Source organism: Megalobrama amblycephala, linkage group LG5, assembly GCF_018812025.1.
Source record: "Megalobrama amblycephala isolate DHTTF-2021 linkage group LG5, ASM1881202v1, whole genome shotgun sequence".
Lineage (NCBI taxonomy): Eukaryota > Metazoa > Chordata > Actinopteri > Cypriniformes > Xenocyprididae > Megalobrama > Megalobrama amblycephala.
This window is the reverse complement of record NC_063048.1, coordinates 9809025-9816615: the sequence shown is the minus strand read 5'-3', so window position 1 is coordinate 9816615 and position 7591 is coordinate 9809025.

Below are 7591 nucleotides of genomic sequence, written 5' to 3'. Positions count from 1 at the left end.
GAGACCAGATTCTATGAGCCTTGCCCCCTCAGGGGCCAGGCCCACAGTTTCCACATTTCTGGACGGGGATGTAAAATCACGCCGCCCGCTTGGGACAGGAGATCCTGTCTGACTGGAAGCTCCAGAGGAGAGCCGTGAAGAAGCGACACTAGGTCCGCAAACCATATTCTCATTGGCCAGAAAGGAGCCACCAATATCAGGTCTACCCCTTCCTGACGGACTTTGTCCAGAACTCCCGGGAGCAGAGAGACTGGGGGAAAAGCATACAGACGTCGCCTCGGCCACGTCTGTATCATGGCATCCAACCCCAGAGGAGCTGGGTGCCTCAGAGAGTACCACAGAGGGCAATGAGTTGACTCCTCTGTGGCAAAGAGATCGACTTCCGCTCGACCGAATGTTTCCCATATAAGCTCCACTACCTCGGAGTGAAGCTTCCATTCCCCCCGGACTCGCGCTCTGCCTCGACAGAGCGTCCGCCCCCATATTCAGATACCCCGGAATATACGCTGCCCTCAGCGAGAGTAATTTCCCTTGGGTCCACAGGAGGATGCGACTGACTAATTTGCATAGTGGACGAGACCGCAATCCCCCTTGGTGATTTATGTAGGAGACCACCGTAGTGTTGTCTGTCTGAATCAACACATGATGGCCCCTGAGGTCGGGGAGGAAGTGCTTCAGAGCCTGAAACACTGCCAACATCTCTAGCCGATTTATGTGCCAAGAGAGCTGGTGTACCTCCCAACGACCTTGAGCTGAGCGACCACTCATGATCGCTCCCCAGCCCGTGAGGGACGCATCTGTCGTAAGCATTACGCGACGACATGAAGTTCCCAACACGGGTCCCTGGGACAGGAACCAAGGCTTTTTCCACATGACCAGAGCACGAAGGCACCGCCGCGTGACTTTGATCATGCGAAAAGGATTTCCCCTTGGAGAAAACCCCTTGGTCCTGAGCCACCACTGTAAGGGTCTCATGTGCAGAAGGCCAAAAGTAACAACGTTGGACGCAGCTGCCATCAGACCCAACAGTCTCTGAAACTGTTTTACAGTGAGTGACCGGCCTAACTTCACCCCATTCACGGCCCCGAGAATGGACGTCACACGAGCGGGAGACAACTGCGCCCGCATCGTGATCGAATCCTAGATTACCCCGAGATAGTTGGCAACCTGACTCGGAACCAGCACACTTTTCTTGGCATTGAGCCTCAGCCCAAGCCTCTTCATGTGCGACAGCACAACATCTCGATGTTGAGCTGCCAGACGTTCTGTTTGAGCTAAAATCAACCAATCGTCGATATAGTTCAGCACGCGGATGCCCTGGAGTCTCAGAGGAGCCAAGGCTGCATCCACGCACTTCGTGAACGTGCGGGGTGATAAAGATAAGCCGAAGGGAAGAACCTTGTATTGGTATGCTTCGCCCCCGAAAGCAAACCTGAGGAACTTCCTGTGAGAAGGATGGATGGATATGTGGAAATATGCGTCCTTCAGATCTATCGCCACAAACCAGTCCTCGGATCTGATCTGTGGAATAATCTGTTTGAGTGTAAGCATCTTGAACTTCAACTTCTTTACCGATCGATTTAGAATACGTAAATCGAGAATCGGACGCAACCCTCCATCCTTCTTTGGAACAAAGAAGTAGCGGCTGTAAAAGCCCGACATTTTGCTGGGAGAGGGAACCCGTTCTATAGCCCCTTTTTGCAAAAGCGTCGTAACTTCTTGTTCCATTACCAGAGACTGCTCTGGAGCTACCACTGTGTGAATCACTCCACTGAACCTGGGCGGACGAGAACCGAACTGAATTCTGTAACCCTGTTCTACCATGAGCAGCACCCATTTCGAAATATTCGGAAGACGTTTCCATTCTTCCAAAAATTCTACTAAGGGAACCAGCCTCTCGAGACTGGTCTCTGGTGTTTTTTGAGCACTTGGCTCGTTTATCTGACGCGGCGCACCGGCCGATAAGCGAATCAAGTGCTGGCCGACCTTCCTCGGAGGATCGACCGGGACTGCTGCGCCCTGTCGCACACTGGGTGGCAGGGTTGGCAGAACAGTCCCCTGAGGGCACCGATGGGGAACGATAGAAATTAATCGTCGAACCTCTTCGGAGGGGACTGCCCTCAGAAACCCTGACCCATGAGCGTCAGGATTTCTTTTGGGAAGCCTTCCGGGAAATGATGACGGTCCTCAGATCCGCCCTACCCCCGGAAGGCTTCGGCTGTGCAGCACGCTCCGGTCCCCAAGCTTTCCGCGGGGGAGCACGGGCAGCCACACTAGCCTTTTGCTGGGACCTGTGTCCCGAGGAGCCGGCTGTCGGCTGAGGCTGCCCCCGCCCAGCAGCCTCAGGGGGATGAGATTTTCGGGGGAGGAATCTCTGGAACGCCGCTTTCTGCTTTTTCGCCTCCTCGAACCTGTCGACAACAGTGTTAACTGCGCCACCGAACAGGCCCTCGGAGGAAAGCGGCACATCCATAAGGATATGTTTGTCCTTGTCTTTGATGTCAGCAAGATTGAGCCACAGATGTCTCTCCGTGGCCACCAGGGCTGCCATAGAGCGGCCTACTGACTTGGCCGTCTCCTTGGTGGCACGGAGAGCTAAATCTGTGGCCTTCCTCAGTTCCTGACGGAAGGTAACCTCCCCACTCTCGTCAATCTCCCCCAGCAGATCGGCTTGGTATGCCTGCAGTATTGACATTGTGTGCAGACATGCCGCAGCCTGACCCGCTGCCGAATAAGCCTTGCCCACCAGACTCGATGTTTGCTTTAGAGGTCTGGTGGGCAACGTCGGGGATTTCAGGGACGATGCAGACTCAGGCGAGAGATAGCTCGCAAGCATCTCCTCAACCTGAGGCATCGCCCCATAACCATGTTGCTTCAGCCCAGTGATGTTGCTGTACATTGATGTCTGTGGGCTGAAGACACGGTACTGCACGGGTCTATTCCACGACCTCGACACCTCGGTGTGGAGGTCGGGAAAGAACAGCAGACCCCGACGCTGGGGTAGTGACCTAGCTGGGAGGAAGCGTTCATTCAACTTGCTTTTAACTTTAGGAACGCTTTCCTCCACGGGCCAGCTTATTTTCAGTTTTTCTACTGCCCGGGTCACTACCTCCATAAGCTCCTCATGGGCTGGAGATGAGGATGACGGTCCCTCATCACCACCCTCGACACCTTCAACATCAACCTCCTCGGAGGAAGATATATTCAGTGTCGGTGCCTCCCTTTGAGGGGAAGAAACCGCAGCGTGTGCTTCCACCACCAAAGGAGAGACACTAGATCTAGCAGGTAAGGGGAGCGATAAGGCAAAGCCCGTCTCTCCCCCCTCTGCTAGATCCATTTGCGAACCCCACGAGTGCAGCCTTCGCTGTGCCTCGGCAGCAGCGGGACCAGACCCGCGGGGAACACTCACCGCGGCGCCCTCCTCAAAGAGCGCCCGGTGTGAGAGCAGCGTCCTGAGAGTGAGCCGCTCACAGTGCACACAGACAGCCCCCTCAAGAGCTGCCTGTGCGTGCTCAACTCCCAGGCACATCACACACATCTCGTGTGTGTCCCCTGCCACGATGAATCGCGGGCAGGGAGGCGCACACTTAGTGAAACGCTGGCTTTCCGTCATTATTTTATATATATATATGTGTCTTTATTCACTTCAGGAAACTCTTGTCCTCAGACGAAGAGATCACTTTTTGGCGAGATGGTAGACAAACAACAGTAAATAAGACAAACAAGATACAAATAGCGCTTGCTGAAGACAACAGAAGCTAGCGTTCTTTGTTTCCGGGCATGCTTTATAGGTTCCGGTCCGCGACGTCGCCCGCCTCTGACGTCACGTTCTCTCATTGGTTGGATACAATAGTGCTTCACGAACACAAAAATGCAGAGGATTCCCATCACGTCACTGACGTAGCGTCGATAGTTCCCACGAAAGGGAACAATTAGTAATCCCTGATGTTCTTTTTTTATTGCCAATACAAATACAGACAAAACAAAGAACATTCAACCTTCTGGAGAACACGGAGATGTAGTTTTTGTCCTCCAGCGGGCAGTACTTCTTTTTTGTTATTCTTTTAATAACATTTAAAAACTAAAAGAAAAAGCTGATTGGTCCTCTGCTACCAGAAACAGCCATTCACAAACATGTGCCACAGTTTGACAGCTGCTGTGGTGGGCTTTTCTAGCTATAGGACACAACTGAAACTTTACAAGATTATGGTAGATTAATTATCTAAAGTAGATATGTTGCCATCGACCCTTAAATAGAGAAAAATTGATATTGAAAATCGTCAATTCAACAATATCTGAATGCAAAAATACACGTTTATTGAGACGGCAGAGGGGAAGCCGATGTGTTTGCATTGCACTGAATGCCCCTGTTGAAAAAAACAGCATATGCTGATGTTAGGTATGTTTTGAAGCATGGAAGCGGGTCATGAGCTGGTTTAAGCTGGTCAAGTGCTGGTCCTAAGCAACTAGCTCCAGCTCAGGACCAGCTTTGGGAACCAGAGACTATCTTTTAGCCCTCATGCAGGCAGACTTGCAGAGCCAACACATGAAAATAAAAGCCAAAAATCATTATATATATATATATAAATAAAGGAGGAGATTGTACCGAAAATATTCACAAGATGACAACGAACCCTTACCCCCGGACGACAAAATATCGTATGGAGAAAATGGGGAAAATTGGTAATGTGTACTAATTGACTAATCTTAAAATTTAAGGTCATAAATATAAAATCTTAAATGGTGTTACTAACGTTTTAATTATAATTTGGGGACAGAAATAGCGATATGGGGGTGACGGTAAAAGTTTACATGTTTTATTTTCAAGTTTCAAATACACTGTAAACCCTAATGTTGTCTTTACTTAAACAATCAAGTACTGTTGACTAAACATTACTTAAAATTTTGCATTTTGGCCCTGTCACTTAAAAATATGAGTTGATTTAACTTATTTTCAAAATGCATAAACTTAAGATTTCAAGTGATGTGAGCTCAAAATCATGATTAATCCTTTGAAAAAAAAATAGGTAATTTTCACAAATGTAGTCTTCTTGACTGTAAAATTATAATACCATGTGCAGCTTTTGTGCAAGGTCTTTTCTCTCTTTTTTTATAAGAAAACAAATGGCTTCAATTACAATTACTGACCATAATGGGAATAAATATACTTATTTTTATTTGGGGAAAAAAACTTTTCAAAGTGGATTAACTTTAATACATAATACAAGTGTTTCTGTGACAATGGGTTGCACAGTTTTCACTCAAAAGCCTTTTGTATGCACGTACATTTCTGTAATGTTAATATACACATTAACACACATACACATGATAAAATGCGTGAAAGAGTTCCTCACAGCCTCCTCCCACGTTTCATCAAAAATCATCCTAATCGCCTCATTCTGTTATCGATATGGTTTTGTAGGTTTCTTTTTATTTCATGCGATCAGAAACGTGCCGCGCTCCGTTTCTATGTTCAAATCTTTCCCACTTTCCTCCGAAAGCGGCTGTCATTTGCAGATGGACAGCGTGAAATTACTTTAATACAGCTGTATATTTCCGACAAGCACATGATGTGTACAATCGGGACAATTTCAATGATTTTGATAGTGCAAACGGTTGAAGAAAATACACCTTGTTTGTATTTGTGTGCGACCACCATAGTTCATAGGTTTGCTTAATCTGTTCTTGCTCTAATGTGATTGGCCATGCAGGGAGTTCTGCCTGTTTGTACACAATGATGACGTAGTAACGTATGCGCGCGCATTTTGGCAACGGAAGTGGTGTTGTTCCCCATAGGTTCTAACGTGTTAGCAACTCCGAAAGTGATATATATATCTACAGCTTCGCGAGCGGATTAAGCAACACAGACAGATAAAGTTATTTTTAAAAGTTGACTTTATCAAATGGTATCCGGCTATCAGATCCGTGTAGTCGAGTGGATAGAAGACGTTAGCAGATGGCCAAATACAGTGGCCATATATATACATAAACCAGGGCTCTCAAGTTTTAAAGACAGGCAAGAATGACTAATATCCAACAACATGACATGATTTTTAAAGTGACCAATAACATCGACGATGTAATACACTATAATTTATTTAGTGCTATTAAGCCTATTTGGAGAGAGAGAGATGTTTAATGTGACAAAATGTCAGTCATCGTGTGATAACGAAAATATAACTAGGTCTAGACTACTGAGCAGGTGTTTTCAGTGAACAGGCTGTAAAACTGTTGACTAAGTTCAGACACTCATGAAAAACTGATGCTGATTATCTGGGAAACATTCTCTAACAGCAGTCAAGTTGTCATTGTTTGTGTCAAACAAGCTGTGAATTTGTTGTAACATTAAAATAGGAGATCATGACTTACTCTGTGCTCAAAGTGATGCTCAGAGCTCCAGTGTTTTCTTGTGTGGGTGAACGAGGATGATGGTGAACAATTCCAGGATATGCTTTTTTTTTTTTTTTCATTGGTTGTTGCGTTAAATCTTACCCAGATACAATAGTGCTATTTTCTGATTGGCTACTGTGTAGCCTCTTTCTTTTTTTGATTGGCTGATAAGTGGCAGGCTACTCCAGGGGAGACGCGCTTGATTCCTGCCCGGCGCAGCGGCATATTAAATATATGAAAAATAGTTTTTCTGTGTGAGGAATACAATGTGTGGCGGGAATGCGTGACAAAAGACCGAAATGAGTGACTGTCACGCTCAGTGCGTTACACTTGAGAGCCCTGAAAAACTTTCAGAGTTGCTAACACGTTAAAACCGGGTGTGTCTCATACGTTCTGAAAAGTGAAGCCACGGGCTCTTTGATCGCCCCCTGGAGGCTGGATGCAGTACAGGTCATAAACCCCGCCCTCTCAATGCAGTCGAATGAGACTTCAGTGGAAACTTAAAAATAAATTCTGCTTCAAATAAAACTTTCTGAAAGATGGTTTTGGTCATTTAAGGTAGTTGTTATCACACTGATATATATTCAATTGTTCGTTTTTGTGATGATTTAGATTTTAGCTAGCAATTTGATGCTATAAAAACGGGGCGTGTCGTCATGATTCGAAGTTGATTGACAGCTTGTCTGAGGACTGTCGGAGCTTCGAGGGGAGATTGAAGATGTATTAACTAACTGTTAATTTTCGATTTCTTTGTTATTTAACACCAACAAATTTAGTTGTTCAGCAGTAAACTGTACTACCGACTACAGGATCTGACGGATCACTGAACTTTTTTCTGTATCAAATGTGGGTTAAAGCTAATTATAAAATGTATACATAATGTAACATGAAAACGTCATGTATTTATTAATAAAATACCCAGATAGCAAACTGACATAGAATCAACGTAGAAACGACGTTTCTCGTGACATCGAAACGACGTTGATCTCCGACGTTGATCCAGCATCAGTTTGCTCATCGGGGTAATGTTGAATCAACGTCAGACACTCCATTCAAATCTAACGGAAAATCGACGCAATTGGTTTGCTTACCGAACATTGAAACGATGTTGATTTTCGGATGGTTGAAACGACGTTATAGAATCAACACATATTCAACATGAAATCGATCTAACTGGTTTGCTTACCCAACGTTGATGCTG